The sequence below is a fragment of the Herpailurus yagouaroundi genome, unplaced genomic scaffold (assembly GCF_014898765.1).
Source record: "Herpailurus yagouaroundi ecotype Mexico unplaced genomic scaffold, PumYag 142, whole genome shotgun sequence".
Lineage (NCBI taxonomy): Eukaryota > Metazoa > Chordata > Mammalia > Carnivora > Felidae > Herpailurus > Herpailurus yagouaroundi.
In genome coordinates this window covers 3,001,984-3,021,975 of record NW_024412397.1, presented here as the reverse complement: position 1 = coordinate 3,021,975, position 19,992 = coordinate 3,001,984, and the positions used below count along the sequence as shown (strand labels likewise).

Below are 19,992 nucleotides of genomic sequence, written 5' to 3'. Positions count from 1 at the left end.
TAAACAGGTGTGTGTGTGTGAAAACAGGCACATGCACACTTGAGCACATGGGCACACAGAGTGAACAGGTATGTGTGTGTGAAAATAGGTGCATGGAAGCGTGAGCACATGGGCACACACAGCGAACAGGCGTGTGCGTGTGAAAAAAGGCGCATGCACACGTGTGCACACACATGTGGACATGCACAGTCATCCTTCCATGGCCTGCTCTCTCCTGGGCCCAAATGATGTGTGTGGGCTACACGCGCCTTAAATTCCTCAGTTTCTTTCTAAATAGGACCCTCCTGGAAATGGCTTCAAAACTGCAGCACTAATTAGGTTTCTGAGGCCATGACACGTGCCCCACATCTGTGGTTGCTTGGCTCATTGTGCGTGTGCACTCGCACACACGCACGGACGCACATCTCCCTCGGAGACCCCACCAGTCCCGAAGTTCAGGGGAGGGAGGGACTCCACAGTTTGAAACCCCTGAAGCAACACCGTATACGCACACATACGCATACACACGCACACGCGCACCCACGATTAAATCGAGACACGCAGGAAGGACATTCGGTAAGAAAAATTACTCCCCTTTAACTTTCTCTAACTCTTTTCATCGTGGGAAGACATACAGAACAAGAAATTCACCACCCGAACCATCTTTCGTGCTCCCCTTCCACCTTTACGACTGATCTGGGTTTCACTGTGCAGCCCTGTTTCCATTTTATACCCATCTTTAAGGCACTTAATTCTTACTGCCTATTCGGGCCTTTTCCTTTCCCCTCAATTAATAAACCCACCCCTGAGAAGCAGGCCTGTGCATCGCTGCTTGGCTGAAGCAGGTGGGGCCCAGGAAACGGCCCCATGGAGCCGCGGGCCTGGGTCCTGTCCTCGCCCCGATGCAGGCGATGCTCGATGGGGCCGCTGGCCGCGGTGCACCTGCACTCCTGCACAACAGCCTCTCCAACTCACGCTCTGACAGGCTGCCGCTCACACTGCAAGCAAGGTGCTTGCCTGAGCCGGCTGCCCCGCAGGGCTTCGAGGAGGGACGCTCCTGTCTCCCCTTGTGCTCTGCTTCCTAACGGTCGTGATTTATTTCCGAGAATGACAGCTCTCATGTATGGAATCTCAAAAACGTAAAGGGCTCTCCTAGCCTCTCCGGATCCCCAGGGAGCGCCTGTAGGTCCTGCCCGGGGCTCGGGCTCGGCAGGAAAGGGCTGCCAGGGGAACCCAGCATCCACAGGAGGCCTGGAGCCGCCGACCCAGGTGCAGCCAAGTTCATCATCTCAGACGCGGAGCTCCCCCCCAGCAACAGGGAGCGAGAAGGCAAGGAACACAGCGGCAGATGCAAACACGGCCTTCAGTGCCGGCCTGGTCCTGCTCCAGGCTGAGAAGGAAAGGCGGGGGGGAACTGTCTTCAAAGGTAAAACTTCCAAGCTATTAAAGTTATACAGAAGTCTGAGATCCATCACTGAGAATCTTTAAAAAGAAAAAAGTAAGTCGGTGATGCAACCCTAATTCGAAGGAGCCTTGGAAATACCAGTGCCCTTCGCCCCAAGCCCACAGAAATGGCTGTGCTGGGATCACCACCAAGAGGTCCTTCGACAACTGCACTGTGGTCTCCAGCTCTTTATCACCACAATCTCCTTTCTAACAGATACATTCGAAAAGCTTGACTGATTCCTCTTTTCTGCCGTTAGCCTCTGCGACGGACGCCGTCGCCCCCACGGGACGTTTGATTTACTCGGCCGAACACCTTTAGCACTCAGCATGCCTTCCGGCACCTTCCGGCTCAGCAGCACATGCTGCCGGGGCCGTGCCCACACCCTTCCTGCCCCAGCACGAAGGAGGAAAAGGCACCCCTGGATTCCCACCCGGCTCCCCTGCCAGGCTGCCTGCCGGGACCTGTGGGCCGCGAGAACCGGGCCCCCGTGCAGCCCTGCTCCCCGCGGGGAGGTGGTGCCCGCTGGGCGGCTCAGCTCCAGGGACAAGCGTCCACAGGGCAGGGAACAGCGTCCCCGTGCGACACGCTCGGCTCGACCACATCTGTAGACGCGCACGTTTCTCTCGAGGCCCTCCGCCCCACGACAGAATGCAGCAGCGTGTTGGTGCCGCACGCCCGGCACACCTGCCTCCGGATCCCTGAACGCCCCGCCCCTGCGCGTCCGCAGGGCTCCGGTCGCACAGAATAGCAGCGGAGGCGGTTTGCGGAAACGCTGGCACGATCAAAACACGCCTCGCAACTGACCCGCCAGGAAAGATGAAAGTCTGCGTGCCTTGGTGTTTTCGTGTATAAAATTTACCCCAAGTTCGGTAAAAAAAAAAAAAAAAAAAAAAAACACCCAAGCACCATAAAAGCCCGTGGAGTAAACGGCATGATTCCGTCTGTGGAAAGGCTTACTACGCCGATTTTTCAGGGGACAGGGCGACGCCTGGGCCTGGCCTCTCCTGACAGTCTAGGGAGACAAGACGACACAAGGCCGGGCTGAGAACCCTGAGCAGGACCGTGAGCTGACCGGACGCCCCGGCCCAGGACCAACAAGGACAAAGGGCCTGATGGTGGCTGTGCAGCCACCATTACTTTTATCAGCGGCCTCAACAAAGAAATGGGACGAACGTGTTTATGATATCTAAGTCTGCCAACTCAGCTAGGAAAGAGCCAAAATCTTCAACAAAAGAACAAAGATGCAAAAGTTCTCCACAAGATGGAAAAGCTGAAAACTAACAACATACAATCCCACGAGGAAGAACAGAAAGCACAGAAGTGAAAGGTGTGGCTTAAGAGCTGTGCTGTGAAAAAGACGCCAGGGTCCTAGGGGACCACAAGCTCAGTGTGTCAGATCAAGGACAGCATCCTCAGGCCCAGCCTGGGAAGCAAGGACACAGGGGAGCACACATCTAGAAGAGCCCAGCCCCAGCTCGGAGCCAATGCTAAGAGGAACCAGATGAAGGGGGCGCGTCCGAAACAGGCCTATAGGGGGAGGTTTCTGGAAACCAAGCAATGTGAGGAAGGACTGCAGGCTCTTGGACTGTTCTACCTAGAATCGAGGGCTGAGGCTGTACCGCCACAAACTCTGACATTCACTCAGTACGGAATGAGCAAGGCAATGATTTGTTCATCAAGGGCAGCGTTCTGTCTGCATGCTGGAATCATCTGGAACAACATGAACCATCACTGGTAAGAAATTCCCAAGGCCAGTGCTCAGACCTAGAGCCGGCTTTTCAGGGGCGGAGCCCACACCATCAGCCTTTTCCACAAAGGCCTCTAGGTGATTCAAACGTGGCCCCGACTGAGGACAAACACCCGGGGGTCACCGAGGACCTGGCCACAGAGGAGGCCGGCGGGGAGAAAGCTTAGTGGGAGGAGCAGCCACGGCTCCCGGGGTGATGCGAGCAGAGCCCCAAGTCAGCTCCTGGGAACTGCGTGGCCGCCCAGCCCACCGGGCCTCCACCTCTGAGGCTCAAAAACGGGACCCAGTGACAGGTGACGGAAATGAGCCGCTGAGTCCTGTGCTTCCTCAGTGTCCTCATTTCCGTGCAATTCCCCTTTCTGCACAGGTACGCCTATGATGTAATGCTTTGTCACTGTGTAATTTATAACTAAAAATCGCACGTTACCGGGGCACCTGGGTGGGCTCGGTTGGTTGGGCGCCCGACCCCTGACTTGAGCTCAGGTCGTGATCTCACAGTTGTGGGTTCGAGCCCTCGGTCGGGCTCTGTGCTGACAGCACGGAGCCTGCTTGGGCTTCTTCTCTCTCCCTCTGCCACTCCCCCACTCATTCTCTCTCTGTCTCTCTCTCTCTCTCTCCCTCTCTCTCTCTAGCACATTACTCTATCACCCAGGGGCTACCGTGCATCACTCAGTAGCGGCGGGGTGCTCAGGGGGGACGGGGTTTCTTGGTTGGGGGCTCTGCGTTCTTACGGGAGCCGGGTCTCTGGTCCCCAGTCCTCATGCAGAGCTCACTCGTGATGCAGGCCACCTCGGGTCGCTGTGTTCCCCACGTGACTCTGCCTGTTTACGCTGCTTTTTGTTAAGTTTATTTATTTGTTTTGAAAGAGAGAGAAAGAGAGAGAGTGCATGCAGGCACGTGCACTGGAGTGGACGAGGGGCAGGAGGCGAGGGAGCGAGGGAGAGAGAATCCCAAGCAGGCTCTGCACTCTCAGCACAGAGCCTGACACGGGGCTCAAACTCATGAACCATGAGATCATGAACTGAAGTCAAGAGCTGGACGCTTAGCTGACCGAGCCACCCGGCGCCCCCGCCCCCATCCTACGTCCATTACTTTCCTATCTTCCCACTCTTTGGGTTCAAACAAACAACACAACAGAAGCTCCTCACGCAGCACGAGACGAGGAACACAGTTCCTGACGGCGGCCGCCCCCCCGACCCCCTCAGCACACCGTTCAGAGTGAGGCAGCAGCCTGCCGTGCGCTGAGCGCCATCGGACCGCCTCTTACGGACTGACTCGCCCCCGTTACCAACGGACTTGTGACCAGTCCCCCCCGTGAGCCAGGGCTGTGTGAACAGAGGACTCATTCGGGCACCGAGGTGAGCACGTCTTACAGGACCGCAGCATCTGGAAACGTCTGCGACGGGGGCGCAGGAGCGGCAGGGCGGCTGGTCCGTCCACACACGCTGTCGCTGCCCCACGTCTGCAGCCTTCCCCACAGGGCCACGTCGCCGGTGGCCGGGGCCCGCGCCCCACTGCCCGCCAGCCAGGCTACCCTCGCGAACGGCACGGGGGTCCGCGGAGCAGCTGGCACGACAGGGAGACCGTGCGTGATCCCGGGCCAGCACCGCCCAGCCTGGTCTCAGGGCGGCGGCCCTCAGGGCGTGGCCCCGAGCTTCTGGGAGCCTGGCCTGCCGGAGGGATGACTCACGTGTCCGTCGTCACCTGCCCGGCCCCAGCCCACGGGCCGGGCCACCCACCCGGATGCGTGGGTGCAGTGCTGTGGCCGGAGGGCCCGTGCTGAGCCCTCTGCACTGGTGACCTGCCTGGCCGGCGTGTCTCGGGAGGCCAGTGCTGCTGCAGACGGGGAAGCCGAGGCAGGGAGCGGCTGGGGGCCGGCCCGGACCCCAGCCCGTGCTGTGGCGCCCTGACGGTCCCTCTGTGCCCACAGCTCAGAGGCCTGACTCCGGGGCTGCGGGCACGGACGGCAAAGCTGGCAGGTGGGCCCGGCCTTCGGCCCACACAATGCAACCATGTGGCCAGGGGCCTCGTGGCAGAGAAGAAGCAGGGGCTGGGCTTCGCACGTGAGGACCGTGGCAAGTGGGGCCCCCGGGGCGCGGACAGCGCCAAGTGCGGAGAGCTGTTCTCTGAGGGTCGCGGCAGGCAGCCCTCCTCCACCCCCGACCGCGGAGTTCCGGGCCGAGGGCCTGTCGGCTAGCGAGCATACCGGGCGCTCTGGAACATTCCTCAGGGGCCAGGATTCCGGGGGCCCAGGGAAGGGCGGCGGCGGCCACACGTCGGCCACGCCAGCGTCGCCCGGCGACCCTTTCCCTTTCCCGGGCGGCTTCCAGACCCGCGGGCCCCAAGTTGAGAGGAAGGAAGATGGAGGGGACTCCCGCAGGTGGCCGGGCGGCCAGATAAAGGCAGACCGGAAGGCGACAGCATGTCCGCTCTGGCCTGGGCCCTGGGGCACAGAGCCCGAAGGCCCAGGGCGCAGGATGTCACAGGGGACAAGCACACAGACGGGGCCCCAGGGCGTAGCATGGCCGGATGCAGAGGAAGGCCAGGGACGCTGAAGACGCAGGGCAGTGGCCCTTCCCCCAGTCACTGCCCAGCTCTCCGCCTTCAGCGGTGAACGAGCGGCTGAGCCGCCACCAAAACCAGTCCCATCCCAACGCGGAGTTGGCGGAGGCCTCAGACAGGACCCGTGTGCTGCACAGAAGACCTGTGGCCAGGCTCGGGTTGGCCCTTTGCTCCTTGACCCCACGAGACCGAGGAGCAGAGGGCGAGGAGCACCAGGCTCCGGCGTGCAGGCTCTGGGGCAACACGGCTCCAGGCACACGGGGGTCTCCAACCAGGAACCGGCACAGGGAGACCCCGCGGGTCCCTGAGCGGAGGGCGGGTGGGGCCGGGCGAGCAGGGGGAGCACCGGGCCACACCCGGCCTAGGTCCAGCCGCCACGCTTTGCCCCAGGCAGAACCACGACCCAGGGGGAGGGACCCCGTATTCCAGGACCGTATGTCCCAAGCTCCCGCCCCGCCTTCCCTTTCAATTCCTCTGCTCTAACTACACGTGCAAACCCGCTCACATAATGGCAGGAATGCTTTACAAGTTATGGAACAAGGTCACTGAGACGGTCTGCAAAATGCCGTGTTAGGGACACACGTGCGACCACGAGGAAGGGGCTCAGCCTAACCCAGCACGAGCACTGACCAGCGGGGCGGGCCTCCGTGCGCCAACCACACCACCCCTCAGGGCTCTGTGCTTGCCGTCTGCTCCGAAACACGGCGCCCAGGGAGTCACCAGGCTCCGCTCCCTCGCCAGGAGCACCTCCCAGACCACCCTGCATAAAACATCAGCGCCCCCACACCCCATTCCCACTACCCTGCTGTGCCGCCCCGGCATTTCTCCTCCCTGCTGTCGTACGCGGGTGTGCGTGTGTGTGCGTGTGTGTGTTTCCTCTTTGCCTCTCCCAGAAAGGACCTGAGCTGCCAAAAGAGAAACCGCGTTTTATTCCAACGCTATTATTGCCGGCATCTACCACACCTGACATGAGGCAGATGTCCCATGAATGCAGAACGAATGAATGAACGAACGAATGAACGAACGAGTGAAACAGGTCGTTTAGGAGCGCCTCAGTGGCTCAGCCAGTTGAGCATCCAACCCTAGATCTCAGCCCAGGTCTTGATCTCAGGGTCGTGAATTCAAAGCCCGCGTGGGGCTCCAGGCTGGGTGTGGGGCCTACGTAAAAAAATAAAACGAGTCCCTTCATGTCCAAGACTCATACGTACAGAGACGGCACATAGGAAAGGACCTGCAAAGCAGGCAGTGGAGTATGAATCAGTTAATTCAGCACGTACTTCTCAAGGGCCCACAGAGATGAGAAGTAACACACGTGTGGGCAGTCACAGGACCTCAAAGTCCCAGCAACATACAGCAAAACTACTAACCCAGGGGGGTGCCTGGGTGGCTCAGTCGGCTGGGCGTCCGACTTCAGCTCGGGTCATGATCTCGCGGTCCGTGAGTTCGAGCCCCGCGTCAGGCTCTGTGCTCACCGCTCGGAGCCTGGAGCCTGCTTCGGATTCCGTGTCTCCCTCTCTGTCTCTGCCCCTCCCACCCCCCTCTTTCTCTTGCTCTCAAAAATAAACATTAAAAAAAAAAACAACCTACCAACCTAGTTACCAACCTGGCGTGTGTTGGGTGGGGGTCCTAGGAATACAGCAGCGGTAGTAAAGCCCGCGTGCGGGGCAGGCTTGCGGGTCTTCGCGGTTTATAGCACCAGGACCCCTGCACCGCTCAGACCTGGGGCGCTCTTAAGACGACCCACCCTCTGCACTTTCTAGGTCCACGCATGAAATCAGACACCTGCTCAGACTTTATGAAGAAAAGGTCAGCTGGGACCATATCCTTTGTCTAGCTCGCGCTAAAAAGTAAAGACTTCCTATTATTAAGGCTGCCTTCCCACTGCCAAGTTCCCACAGACCTAAGAACGGAACTTGGATTTTTATCACGGCCACAACCTAACTGAGGCTGCCCGTTCACCGTCCCCTGTGCCAGCGTCATCAGTCAGGCCACAAAGAGGCGTTGCCGATCACCCAGCTGTCCGTTCTCCAGCTGCTAGGGCAAACCATCGAACAAGTACTCCACCTCTGTGATCGGCACGGACCTCACCTTCTGAAAAATAAACTAGATATGGGGCGCCTGGGGGACTCAGTTAAGCGTCCGGCTCTCGACCTCAGCTCAGGTCACGATCTCACGGTTTGGGAGTTCGAGCCCGGCGTCCGGTTCTGTGCTGAGTGCGGAGCCTGCTTGGGGTTCCCTCTTCCTCCGCCTCTCTGCCACTCTCCTCCCTGCTCGTGCTTCCTCGCTCTCTCTCAAAGTAAATAAACTGAACACAAATTAAAAAAAAAACAACAGTATTTTTGAAACCAATGTGAGCTGAATATGAAACAGAGAAATGAAATTATTTATTTCCCAGGGAAGACAGGGGCACTGTGCAGACACGCAGGCCCCACACGGTGATCTGAGGAGAAAAGATCTATCTCAGGAGGGTGTGGACGGGCTGCCTCCTCCCAGCGTGGCCCTGAGCACCTGCTGGGGGAGACTCAGCTGCCACGGGGCGGGGGCTCGGCGTGGCTTCTCCTAGACGGAATTGTATCTAGGTTGGGTGTGCTCAGGGTGAAGTACTGGGCCTCACGTGAGCGGCAGATTTCCAGAACCGTTCACACTGAACCCAAATGATCTCAAATCGCGCAATTCTAGAAGCATCACCTTCTCTACAAAATAGGGTGTGCGGGCATCCTCAAACGGACAGCACGATAAAGCACATGAGCAGTGACTGAGGTGGCCCGGCCGGCTGCCGCCAATGGCGAGGACGGCCCAGCGCACCTGCCAGGGTCCCGGTGCCGCAGAGACGCTGGCACGCTGCCTTCCTGCCACCGCCCCGCGACGGCGCCTCCCGGGGGGTGTGCCAGGCCGCGCAGGAAGCAGGAAGCGGCCGCTTCTCCAGGGGCCTCCTCCCACCTGCGGGGAGCCACATACAAACGGAGGACGGAAAGCCATCAGCGGCCCCACGCTCTTAATCTAAGATCCAGGCATCATATTTGCAGGGATGACCCCGAAGGCAGCTGTGCTCTGGCCGAGAGCAAACCGCGTATTCAGAGGGCCGGCTCTCCCATCGCAGCAGCTGTGGTTACAGACGGCCTTCGCGCCTCTTCCCACTTGCTGCTCTTTGCTGAAAAAAAAACATCTATGAACTAATTCCACAGAGGTTATGCGGGATGTGTAGGTACTTGGGACAGAAAATGGCCTCGACCCTCACCTATACTAGAGACGTGAGCCTTAGAGGGCACAGACGATAACCCCCCTCCAGAAATAAAATACCCCAAGCAATGCAAGCCTGAAGAAATCTAGAAATTGAGAATCACTGGGTGAAAAGAAGTCTAACATTCAGCAGTTAATTTTATTATTTGTGAGTTTCTAGTAACTTTTATAGTAAGTGTTATGAGTTACAAAACCCTCGATGTGACAGGAAAAACATTACAGTTTTTAAATAACGTTTCTCGGCAATTCTTTCATAACCTTCTTACCTGTCCTTTTTTAAAAAAATTTTAATGTCTACTTATTTTAGAGAGAGAGAGAACACATGAGCGAAGGAAGGCAGAAAGAGAGGGAGACACGGAATCCGAATCAGGCTCCAGGCTCTGAGCCATCAGCACAGAGCCGGATGCAGGGCTCGAACCCACAAACCATGAGATCATGACCTGAGCCAAAGTCAGACGCTCAAACGACTGAGCCCCCCAGGCGCCCCCCTTCTTACCAGTCTTAAAAAGAGACCACTGGTAACCAGAAACAGTGAGACCAGAATAAAGGTAAGCTGTTTGGGGAGCAACGGGCATCGAGATTTGGCTGAAGCCTGGGAGTTACCCAGACAACAGACACACAACTAACAAAGAGAAAACTATACACGTGTCTGTCAAAACACAGAGTCCCTGGAAAGATATTTCGGCTAGAGAAAAACCCAGGAACGGGGGCCACTGATTCTCCATGAAATGTGATGAAGTCCTAGTACTCGGCCGGAAGTGAGAGGCAGGAGCACTGTCGTCATGTTTTGGATATGACGTAGAAAATGCTCAAGAAAAGTGCCAGCTGTCATCTCCACAGGGTGGGGCTTTTCAGCTAAAAAATACGGCACGGGCTTTCTGTGCAAGTGAAGCAAAGGAAATACAGAAACACACTGCCACAGGCTGGCTTAACCTGGAAGTTCTCCTTCTGGAAAAAGGAAGGAAAATAACCAGGAGCCAAAGACAGAAGGACGCAGGAGAACAGGTCAAGAGCGGACCTGCTTCAGGAGCTGCGTGGTCAAGAAGGGGCTGCAGCAAGCAAGGACACAGTGATCCCCTCCAAGAGCAGGAACACCACCAGCATGGAAGAGAATGCCCTGGGGCGGGTGTCACTTCACTCTTCCTAAGATGACCGTCTTTGGACGTCTTTGTCCATAGAGAATAATAAAAATGGCTTCTAACGGTCCAGTATCTATGGAGGACGGTTCAGCCCTATGGTCAGAAAAACTTCTTTTGAGGAAGTGTTTTAAATCTCTCTCATTTACGTCAGTACACGTGCAGCGTGAACTACGAAAAGAAGCAAACGTCTAAATGATAAGCAAAGTGCTGGTCCTAAATTAATGGGCCACAGCTAAGTAATCATAGTTTTAAATTTTTATAAACGAACATATATTTTATTCCTTAAGTTGCTCTGGCTACTTTTCCTGTGTGACTGAGTACAGCGTACAAGTTTTCATTTTAAACAACTGATCTATTAACGTAAACTTGCAGTAAATTGGAAAAGTTTAACTTATTTACGTTAATAGAAAAATAGGTACGTTAGCATTTTGGAAGCTGTTATTTTCATTTCTGAAGAAAAACCGTTACAAGTTAAACACGGGATTTCTGACTAAGTAAGTTAGCCAGTTTCCACAAGAAAATCCAAAGCTCAAAATCTGGGAACTAACTTTTTCAAACACTTTCCTATTAAGCACTAAGCAAAACCAGGTTTTAAAGGTTCATCAGGTATCTCGAGTCTCCACGGAGCCCTCAGCTGTTGAACGGCAGGTATGCTCTACCATAAACACAACCACATTCTAGAAATCTCGAACTTGCCAACTGCGTCCTGACTCAAGTATAAAACACGTCACTCGACAGTTGCTGTGCTTAAAAACATCCTCTCCTTGCTGAAGTGAACAGAATTCAAGCCTATTTTCATAGCTGCTATCTACTGTATACGCCCCCCTCCCCCCCAAATCTAACAGCAAACTATAACTCGCCCATTTGAAAAAAAATGCAAATGAAAAAAAAAAAAAAGAAAGAAATTAAACAAACTTTACAAACCGTGCTCTGAAAAGCAGCAAGCATTTCCAACTTAAAAGGAAAGGAAATCACATCCTCGAAGAACGAAGAACGGCCCAAGTAATCGTTGGAAAGAAGGTAATTCTAACCACTTTTGGATTTTGAAATGTGACCACAGAAACACAGACGAAAGACCAGAGCAGGACAGGTCAGCACTGGATGCTCCTTTGCCATCACCCTCCAACCGGCCACCTTCATCACCGGGCAGGAGTCTAGAACGGCTGTCGAACATTACGAAGAAAGCACATGACTTAAACCACCTGCTTCTTCTCTCACAACAAGCGTTCTTAAGAGATCGAGAATAAGATTTGAGAAGTGACACTGTAAAGCTCCAGCCCAAGCGAACGGGACGCACGGGCTGGCAGTGATGGGGTTTCCAACCTTTTCTGCTGCTCAATTACCCGGAAAAACAAAACCCAAATTCCGTGTATCTGCAAAGAAATTATAATGATCCTTTTTTAAAAACAAAGAAAATCGGATTATTTATTAGTCTCCGGGTTTAAAATGAGGCACGTGTCTGACCTGCAGAACCAAAGCCATTTCGTAACAGGGTCTGTGCTCGCGCTGCTGGGAAGAGGGCTTTCCGCGCGGGTGGCCGCTTTAGGCGCCGGGCGCGGGGCGTCATGTGTGCAAGCCACCACTAGATGGCACCTGCTCACAACCTATAACCCTATCGAGGCCGCCCCGCTACCTGTGTGGTCCCTGGAGCTCAGAACCCGGACTGACCGAGGCGGCTCCTGACAAACAACACGATTTATCAGCAACGGACGCACAGCAAGAATGCACTTTAAATAATCGATAGAATCGCGCACACTTCTGAAACGGCTTCTTCAGCATTTAGATGTATTTCTGTTTGTGTGTTTGTTCATCAGTATTTCCAGAGGGTTCAACTGCGGAGCGCTTGAAACTAATGACCCGCTGGGGCGCGCCTGGGTGGCTCAGTCGGTGAAGCGTCCGACTTCGGCTCGGGTCATGATCTCGCGGTCTGGGCGTTCGAGCCCCGTGTCGGGCTCTGTGCTGACGGCTCGGAGCCTGGACCCTGCTTCCGATTCTGTGTCTCCTCTCTCTGCCCCTCCCCCACCTGTGCTCTGTCTCTGTCAAAAATAAATAAATGTAAAAAAAAAATTTTTTAACTAATGACCCACTTGAATTATTTGGCAAAAATTAAGTTAGAAGAAATAATATATGTGGATGCATTAGACTCTGGGGGGCTGTTTTTACAGCCGGCACCACATCCCTTCAACTGTCCAACTTGCGCAAACTTGATTTAATGTTCTAGCAACTGATTCAGGATACTTTGGTAATTTAGTAATGGACTTGGACGTTTGTATCGGCAGGTGTGTTTACCGTGGCTTCAAACCAGTTCCTTTCAGAGTGAAAATACAGGAGTGATGTAGGCTGTGAGCTTCAGGTCCAGTCTAAGAAGGTGGGGCTACGGTCCTTGTCTCTAGACTTAAGTCCAGAGGTCCGAGTTCTAGTCGCATGGCCGCCAACATCCAAGACGGAAAACCCCCTTGTGTGGTGGAACCCAGCGCAGGAGCCGGCCTGCACCCCACAAGTGACACCTGCACATCTGTTATGAGTCCCACTCTGTGCTCTGCCCCGGGTACAAGTTAGCAGCAGCCCTCAGCCTCGCAGGGGAAACACCACGGATAGTAATTTCAGACTGTGCGTGGGAAGGAGGTGATAAACTGAAAATCATTTCTACAGTCGGTGCCTCCCTGTAGTTGGGGCTCCCGGATGGGGCCAGCCCGCACTTGCCCAGCTGACAGACCACAGGACACCCCAGGAGAATCATCAAGACTGCACCGCCCCCACACTGGCCACGTGTGCGACTGGGGCAAGGCCGCCACATTTCTGACCCTTCCCCACCCACGCTCACTTGACAACAGCAGGAGGGCCCGGCCAAGGCCACGTGGGTGGCCACGTGGAAGGCAGGGCCCAGGGGACTGGCCATGGCGGGGGCGGGCACCCCAACAGGCACCTGCACAAAGGCGGGAACACTTCAAAGGGGAGCACGGTCCACTGCACACGGGGCGAGGCGCGACTTCTAGGTCCTTCCACAGACAGGACACTGCGTAGGTCAGCTTTGGGTCACGTCACGCGTCGCTTCCGATGAGATGGACCACGGAGCTCCGGGGACAGCTCTTTCCGAGCACTTGCCAGGCTCCGCCATCGACATGCCCACGAAGCGAAAACGTTATTCTTTCAGGAAGCTAAACATCTAAAATAAACAGCAAGCATTTCTTCTGTCGTGGTTCTTTCTAGCTGATTCACGACACGGGTGGCCCTGGCCTAGCACGAAGTGCGCACCAGAGAGCCGGGGCACAGGGAGGAGGCCGCGGAGAAGGCCGAGCAGGCCGGCGAGAGCAGGCTGGTGTGGACGGCCGTCTCCTCCACGCAGGACGCCGAGCTGGGGGTCGGACGGCCTTTTACGGTTACAAGTGTGTAAGCGAGTATAAAACACGCAGACTCCCTGCGTCGCGTGACGCGTTGCAGGCATCACATAAGTATTAGATCTCTACCGTTCTGCTCCAGTGGACGTACCCAGTGGAAAGAACCGTTTTACATTTGACTTGATAACTGAAGCAACTCTTCCCAAATCACATCACTAAATTTTTTCTGGAATCTCAGGCAGGCTGCCTACACCGTAGCAGGAGCGGAAACCGTGGGGCCGCACTCAGAATGCTCTTGGTTAAAACACAGAGGGAGAGAAGCCCGCGTCATTCCTCCGTCACTAACTTCTTCATCCCTTACTTTTCATCTGTCCCCCTCTTTTGACAAACAGGGAACCACGTTCCCCATTTTGAGGGACGGCTCGCTTCAAACTCCCCCCCCACCCCCGTCTGTACAGAGTCCAGACGGGAAGAATCACAAACTCCGGTGGACGATGCCTCTCAGAAGAACTCGGAAAAGCCCCGATTACTTCCTATTTTCTCAGTCATTCCAGCCCCATGGCTGTTTTGAGAAGCAGTTGCACAACAGGGTTTCTGAGACTGTTTCCTAGGAGCTGATGACTAAGTAAGTGGGAGCCCCGAATCTATGAATTAAAACTTTCTTAAAGCGAAGGAAAGCGTCTCCATCAAATTCTGTTGGCTGAGCTCGAAGGGAAGGACCCCATGGCCCTGTTGCCCCCGGCCCCGCCTGGCGTCCCTTTCGCTGAGTGGGTCCTGCACGGCAGGATCCCAACGGGGCCAGCCAGTAACTTGGCCACCACAGTCACCAGCTTTCCGGGGCAAAGGTGTGGGGTAAGTGGCCCAAGAAACAGGGCTTTTCATCTGGCCAGCCACACCCCTTACTGCGTCTCTCCCCTATTTAGGAACATGGTCAGCTCTGCGGAGAGATCCAGAAAACCAGCACCATTTTTAAGTTTATTTATTTGTTTTTTAGAGAGTGACAGAGAATGCAAGCAGGGGAGGGACAGAGAGAGGGGGAGAGGGAGAGAGACTCCCAAGCAGGCTCCACACTGTCAGCGCAGAGCCTGACGCGGGGCTCGAACCCTTGAACCGTGAGATGGTGACCTGAGCCGACACCAAGAGTCGGGACACTAAACTGACTGAGCCGCCCACGAGTCCCCCAGAAAAGCAGTATTGCTAAGCACTGACTCTGTGCAGGCAATTTCCACACTTCGATGATGGCATGCATGTGTGCACAGGTATGCACGTGTGTGTGTGTGTGTGTGTGTGTGTATGCGTGTGTGTGCACGTGGGCTTGCGTGGGAGGTGACGGGACGGGGACAGCTTCTCCCGGGACTTACTGTGAGGGCACAGGTCCAGCCTCCGCCTTGTGCCTGACTTGCTAGAGACGTCATCGAAGTCGATACGAATTAATTTGTTTTCTCTTTAAACAGAAACCTCACGAGCTGCTCGGTTCCCCTTCCCGATTCAGAAGTGAGCAAATTGCACACCGCTGTCCAAGCACAGCTCACCTCTACGCAGCGGTGGGTGCTGATCACATCACCAGGAACCAAAGTGAGCCGGTGGCCAGAAAGCACGCTGTGCTGAGTCAGCCGTGACCTCTCTGAGCCTCGCACCAGGAGCCCGGAAGGTTCGGCCACCTACCCGGGCTTTACCTGTTCTGCAAAGTCTACGGCCTGCTCTCGATGTTTCTCCTCTGCACCCACGTGAGGGGAGGGCCCCCACGTCCCCAGAAGCCCCCGCAGGGGCTGCCAACACGCAGAACCAGACCCTCCCCGGGAGGACAGTGAGCTGCACCCAGACGGTGAGCGAGGCTGCTAACTGCAAAATGGGAACGGACGTGCGCGTCTGACTCCTGTGCCCTGAAGTCACCTGAGAACGGCAGCCACTTGGCAAGGTCTACATCTCACCCCGCTTCCTCCCCCTGACCTAAAACACACCTTTCTCTGGCTACTCCATTTCTGTCGCCCTCAGTTTATAACCTCCTCTCGTTTCAAAATGCTGCCAGCTTACAGTTCTACGCGGGGCTGAAAGAGACCTAGGGATGGTGACGGCAGAGTTGGAGCCAGAGGGTCAGCGGCCATAAACCACATTTAAAAATAGCCTGTGTTCGTGTCGGTTAATTATCCACAGAGCTGCTGAGTCACCCTGCTGCTCCCCTGGGACTCGGCCGGCCAGAGCTGCGCCCTGTGTGACAGCACCGAGGGCACAGCCTCAGGGCTGGGGTCTGCGTCCGTGGGTCCACCCAGACGTGTGCACGCACAGGCACCCAGCTGCTCACACCGCACACGCGTGCTGCCGTGCGCCCGTCACACCTGTGACATCACACACACACACACACACACACACACACACACACACACGAACTTCCCGCAACAGAACCACAGTATGTCTGGCTTGGGAACACTGCACAGGTCAGCCCCGGTCTGACCAGATAATCACACACATGCCCCCAAGTCCTGAGAACGCGCTCGCTTTCCCACAGCCGGACAATTACAAAGTCCAAGACCCAAAACCAGCACACCAGTCGTTAAAAGGAGAAAATGGGTGGCGCCTGGGTGGCTCAGTCGGCTGAACGTCCGAAGTCGGCTCAGGTCACAATCTCGGGGTGTGCAAATTCGAGCCCCGCGTCGGGCTCTGTGCCGACAGCTCGGAGCCTGGAGCCTGCTTTGGATTCTGTGTCTCCCTCTCTCTCTCTGCCCCTCCCCACTCGTGTTCTGCCTCTGTCTCTCAGAAATAAATGTCAAAAAAAAATTTTTTAAGGAGAAAATGTGTGGTGAGGCGATTTTTAAGACACGAATCTGCACCCGTAAGAAGGCAGAAGGACTGATCCCAGGTGCCACCGGGAGCTGAGTGTCAGAGCGCGAAGTGCCACCCTCCTGCCCGTTTGTGGACTCCGGCCCACGTCACGGTGCACGGAACACACGCACGCCAAAACTGGGACACGTCAATGCAAAACACAAACTGCTCACGGTTTGTAGGGCCTGGGTACAAATCACAGCCGTGACGTGCAACCGTCCTGAGGCCTTCAGAACCGCACTTCCAACTGCCCAGAACCCGGACGGGTCGCGAGCGGTTCTCCGCACCCTCACTCCTCGCTCGCTGAACTCTGCTCGGCGTGTGCCGACTCGTCACCGGCATGCCAGTTTCCACGCAGGAGCCTCTGAAAGCGCGTAGGGTTCGCCTGCCCTGGGACAGAAACCGTGACGTCTCTGCTCTGCTGGCCACCAGCTCGCAGGCGCGAGGACCTCGGCCCTCCACTCCTGCCCAGGGGCTTCGGCAGGGCACCGGCTGGGCGGGTACCAGTTTCTGGTAATGAAGGTGACCGAACAGCAGCTCACGGCGGGTGCAGGAAGCAAAGCACGGACCCAGGGAGGCACGCGTAGGGACCCACGGAATCACCACAGAGCCAGGCGGGCGACGAGGGCGGTTTGTGCGGGGCCCCAGGTCCACCGTCCCTACTCACTGCACTGCGACCCCCACCCACCCCACGCGGTGCGGGTGCGGGTGCGTGTGCGTGCGCGTGTGGGCACGTGCATGGGGGCGTCCAGCAGACCGTCATCCCCCAAGCCGTGGGAGACACCGCGTCCGCCCTCGCGGTCCCCAGCAGCAAACGCCGTGCCCCGGTGCCCGTGGCACACGCCTGGCCTCCCGCCTCTCGCAAAGATTCCAAACCCGTGGCTCAGGCATGCCGGGCGGGAGGCAGGGCCAACAGGGAGTAACTGTCCCCGAAAGCACCTGAGGGCGTGCTTCCCTGGGCCAATGGCAATGACACAACCCATTGGGTAACAGGGGACACAGTCCCCAAGGAACAGGGTCAAAGACACCCCACGGCACACACGCTCTCGACGCGTCCCAACGGGGCTGCAGGTTTAAATGCGACGAGCGGAGACCAAAGGACCAAACTTTACCATCGAGGAGTGTGCACTTCACCCAATCCGTGCGAAAACCTAAGGACTGGAGTAGAAATTAAAGCTCAAGGAGTCTACAAAATGACAAAATAACACACATCCCAAGTCGCCGAAGAGCAGCGTAACGTGGGGACTGACGAAGGTCAGAAGGTCAGAAGGCAGAAATGGTGATGAGTGTGCATGCGAACTCCGGCTGCTGGGACAGGGCGGGTCTCCCTGTGAGGGCTGCCCCTCCACCGCCCCCAGGCAGGACTTGAAAGTGACCCGGGCTCTCCCGGAGCCAGAACAGAAGACAAGAGCAAAGACCTGGGGTCAGGCCCACGTGGACTGCCACTCGGCCTCCCCTGTCCCACGGAAAACGGGAAAGCGACGTGCTTCCGTGGGCTATGTCAGGGTCTAAGGGGGGGTGGCCAGTGGAGGGACACCTGGCACATGTCGGCCACTCACACCTTTGCCGTTCCAGGGGCAAACCTTCGAAGGGCCAGAGTCGGCCAGACCACCCCGGTGTACGTGAGCTCTCCCTCTGCAGCACCCCACTTACCCTGTCCGTCCCCAACGGTTACACACGCACACGTTCATTACGGGGGGGTGGGGGGGTCCCGACAGCCCTCTGGCCCCAGGGGACGCCTGCAAAGGTTGGGGACACTCTAGGTTCTCTCTGGGGTTGGGGGTCGCTGGCATCCGCGAGCGGAGGCCAAGGACGCTGTGAAACACCCTGCAGAGCCCACGACAGCCCCCCCCCCCCCACAAAGCCACCAGCCGGAAAGTCAACAGCTGAGAAGCCCCAGGCCACGGCCCAGAGTTCCTGGACTCCGCCTGGGGTGGCCACGGGCCCGTCTGCAGGACAGAAAGCCCAGCAGAGCCTCAAGCACCACAAGGCCAACTGGTCTGGTTGGTGGGGGGAGAGGGCAGGGGCCCGTGGCAGTGCGCGGACCAGGAGGGGAGGTGTGCAGACCGAGGCAGCGGCATCCGGACGAGAGCAGAGGGGTCCGCAGACGAGGCCGGGGCAACCGGGGCCGTCCCCGGGCTCTTCTCAGCCCCCTTTTATCTCCCGGACACTGACGTGCGCCGTGACCCCACAGCGGGTCTGCTCACAGACCGTTTAAACACCACAATGGAGGATTCGTGAGTTACACAGACAACCACAGTCCCAAATCCCCTCTCTTTACGCAACCCGCCATCTTGGTTTGTGACTCCGTGAAGAAGCACGTGAGGTGCGCAGGGCCACGCCATCACACCTGCAGCGGACGAAGGCCCCTTCCCCACACTCAGCTGGGGTCCCAGGACAGCTGCCCACGGTTTGGGCTCCCGCCCATCATGACACCAGTGGGGGGCCCGGGCTGGCCGGCGGGGGGGTCCACCTGGGTGAGGGGCTCCCCGCCCCCCAACCGGACGGCGCCAGCCTCTGACTCGGCGGATGTCACTTGTGGCACCCACGGGGAGTAGGTGCGCGAGAGGCGCACTGCAATGTGCTCACCAGCCACCTCCTGTGAGGACCACCCAATAGAAGGTCACGGCCAGTCCTAGCCGAACCCGTGCGGGACCCCGCTCTGTCCCTTGTGAGCTGGCCTGTCAGCACAGGCGTCGCCCGCACACAACAGAGCTTCATCCAATCGCAGCAACCAAGACAGGTGTCCCCGCACGCTCACAGAGACATCCCCACCTACTAACTCCTAGCAGCCCCGCGTTCTGGGCCCCCAACCCATGCCTGGAAGCCTGCGAAAATACCTTCCACATCCCCCCCACCACCCACCCCCGCCAGCTCTCCCCTCCCAGGGCAGCCCCGAGTCACGCTAACCTGTGTGCATCCATCAGACTTCCCAGGCTTCGACCAAACTTTTTTTACACCCGCGAGACATGCAAATTCCCCGCAGTCAGTAACGTTTCTTCTCACAGCGCGTCCCAGCCAGCTCCACCAATGATCCAGGAATAGAGGGGGTGCCCCTGTCTTGGGGGCCCAGAGGCACAGAGCAGCCGGCACCCCCTCCGGTCCCCTGGCGGGAGCACACCTCCAGAAGCAGTCTCGGGCACACGGGCCCAAGGGGTGTCTCCCCACCGCAGCCAGACCCACCCGTCAGGACCCCGGCGCTCTCATTTACAAGGAGGACGGCTTAGTTAACTCCGAGTGAGCCCCTCTGTAGGACCGGGAAATGCCCGCTCTGCGAGGCCAAGGGTAAAATGCAACATGCACACGAACACCACGTCGGCACAGAGCCACCTTCGAGCAGAAGAGCTGTCCCAGACAGAGCCGCTGTCCCCTCCCTCGGTTCCCTCGGCCTTTTTATGGTAAAATAAAGCCGATTCACAAAATAAAAGCAAGGCGCAGCTTCCTAAATCACTCTACGGGGAACACTCCTGGAACCACACTCGGGGGGAGAAGCAGACGGATAGCGGACCACCGGCGTCCTGGCGCGAGCTGTCAGGTCAGGAGCAAGGCCGAGTCCCCGTCTCGTCCCGCACCAACACACTTCCGGGGACCCGTCCGTTCTACGTGCCACCAGGGACAGCCGAGAACTCTGAGTCTGGGGGTGACTCGGCACGCAAGACACCGTCGGCGGCAGGAAAGGACCTCCAAGCTGAAACCCGTCTAACGGTGGGAAACATACGC

General features: G+C 57.1%; 1 protein-coding gene and 1 long non-coding RNA gene across 2 annotated transcripts in view; one reads left to right on the top strand and one right to left on the bottom strand.

Moving 5' to 3' along the window:
• ZNF516 (zinc finger protein 516) overlaps positions 1 to 19,992 on the bottom strand; it is a 122,036-nt gene that overhangs the window by 24,002 nt on the left and 78,042 nt on the right. The window lies entirely within an intron of this gene.
• Positions 14,563 to 19,692, top strand: LOC121032778 (uncharacterized). Its single transcript, XR_005791469.1, has 3 exons — positions 14,563 to 14,967; positions 18,505 to 18,509; positions 19,682 to 19,692. It is a non-coding gene; the product is annotated as an uncharacterized LOC121032778 (long non-coding RNA).